Below are 1001 nucleotides of genomic sequence, written 5' to 3'. Positions count from 1 at the left end.
TCCTCGCGGTCCCAATCTCCCCACCCGTTTGTTGGTTTCGGGTTTTCTTTCCGCCCTCCGGTTATTGATTGTCTCAAGGGGTGTGTGTGGGGGGGGGGGGAGAGGGGGTGTTATTTATTATTAAAAATTTTTTTAAATTGACTTCATCACTACTTCACACGAGAGGAGATCTTGTCGTCGCTAGAGGGAGGGGGGGGTCGACCATTAAATAAGACCCTATTGATTGCATCCATTGACTTCATTCAGACATGAAGGTGGGCGCTGCGTGGTGGTGGGGGACAGAGTCGATATACACGTGGGTCGACCAGTAGCCCCGTCCGTCCTTTTGGTCAAGCGGCAAGGCATGTATGTCTTAATGTATCTCCTTTTAAAAAATCGTTTTATTAGAGGCTCGTACAACTCTTATCACAACCCATACATCAATTGTGTCAAGCACATTTCATAATTTTATTAAAAAGACCCTGCCTGGCTTGTGCGCATGTCTGGCGCACATGCGCGTTAGGGCGCGCAGGGGCGACCAGTGCTCGCTCCCTCCTCCTCTCGGTCCCAATTTCCCCACACATTTGGGTTAGTTTCGGGTTTTCTTTTATGCATCATCTGATCACTGATTGTCTCAAGGTTTTTGTTTTTTTTTTCCTATTGATTTCATCAATTTACTTCATCGAGATACACTCACTCACTCACTCACTCACTCACTCACTCACGCCAGTCACGCTACTGAGCAGGAATCCTGCGCTGAGGAGAGCTCCGGAACCGGCAAATGGCCACCTGCTCTTCCTTGCAAGACGCTGATAGACATCTTCTACCATGGACCCTTTTGGCGCCGGTACCATAGAACTTCCTTGCAAGACGTTGAGCCTCCTCCAAAGAAGCAAACACAAGAAACTCCACTTCAGAGAAGAAATAATGTGTGGCATTAGGGCCCAGCCAAGAAGTTGGACCATCGCCAAGAATCAGCAGCTGGTCGGAGGAGCCACTGCAAAAGTGTGGAGAAACCCCAT

This window comes from Tenrec ecaudatus, chromosome 4 (genome assembly GCF_050624435.1).
Source record: "Tenrec ecaudatus isolate mTenEca1 chromosome 4, mTenEca1.hap1, whole genome shotgun sequence".
In the NCBI taxonomy this organism is placed as follows: Eukaryota; Metazoa; Chordata; class Mammalia; order Afrosoricida; family Tenrecidae; genus Tenrec; species Tenrec ecaudatus.
This window is presented reverse-complemented; position numbering follows the sequence as displayed.